We start from the raw sequence: 1,076 nt of genomic DNA on the forward strand, positions 1-1,076 counted from the left end.
TAAAAGAAAGAGTACAACTTTACAATCCGTATCCTGTCTCATGTAATCTCTCAATCAGTGTTTCAGCCGCGCAAAGACGTCAATATAACGGCTTGTAAACAATGTCACGTAACGTCACATTTACCCCAGAAAAACATATTCGGTGACCATAAACTCATTAGTCAGATATGAAAATGAACTGTAGAGAGGAGCATTTTGCTAAATATATGCACCATATAACATATTCATTATAAATTTTACTGTTCTTCAATGTTTAATTTATCAAGTTTTTATGACAGCCACCATTTGCAAGGATATGTTTGCAGATTCTGTACTGCACATGACCAATTGACTCACTGTTTGCCGTGGTAATCAAATCAAGACTCTTCCAAAATACAGCTTTTCCGAAGCATTGGGAACTTTTAGTTCTCCCCATGCTCCAACTTCTCCCTGATGCTGTGCATAGTCAACTGTCACCTATATGGTAATGCGTGTGTATGTGCGTTGCGTATTGCGTAGGCGATGTATAATATTTATAATATAATCAATATAACAATATTTCATACAGTAGCCTATGAGGAGCATTTTGCTAAATATATGCACCATATAACATATTCATTATACATTTTACTGTTCTTCAATGTTTAATTTATCAAGTTTTTATGACAGCCACCATTGTTTATATAAAAAAACGAATTGAAGCTAGAAATATTATGTAATTGTAACTTTATTATTTTAAAAACTTAAGTGTAATTTGAACAAATCAGTCAATTTTAACCTTCAATATTATAGTAATGTAGTACCAACTGACTCATGTATATTTTATAGCATTAGATGAGAGATTTGTTTCCTTGAGAAAATTTGGTATGTACTGTACCTGATATATATCCAAAATAATCGATATTGAATCGAATCGAATCGAAAATGGAATCGAATCACAAGCTTGTGAATGAGAATCGAATCAAATCATGAAATTTGTGTCAAAACCCAGCCCTATTGAAAACGTACCGAACCGTGACACCACTGCATCGTATCGAACCGAACTGTGAATTTTGTGAACCGTTACACCCCTAATATATATATATATATATATATAT

The sequence above is a fragment of the Sinocyclocheilus rhinocerous genome, unplaced genomic scaffold (assembly GCF_001515625.1).
Source record: "Sinocyclocheilus rhinocerous isolate Xijiao unplaced genomic scaffold, SAMN03320098_v1.1 scaffold6887, whole genome shotgun sequence".
In the NCBI taxonomy this organism is placed as follows: domain Eukaryota; kingdom Metazoa; phylum Chordata; class Actinopteri; order Cypriniformes; family Cyprinidae; genus Sinocyclocheilus; species Sinocyclocheilus rhinocerous.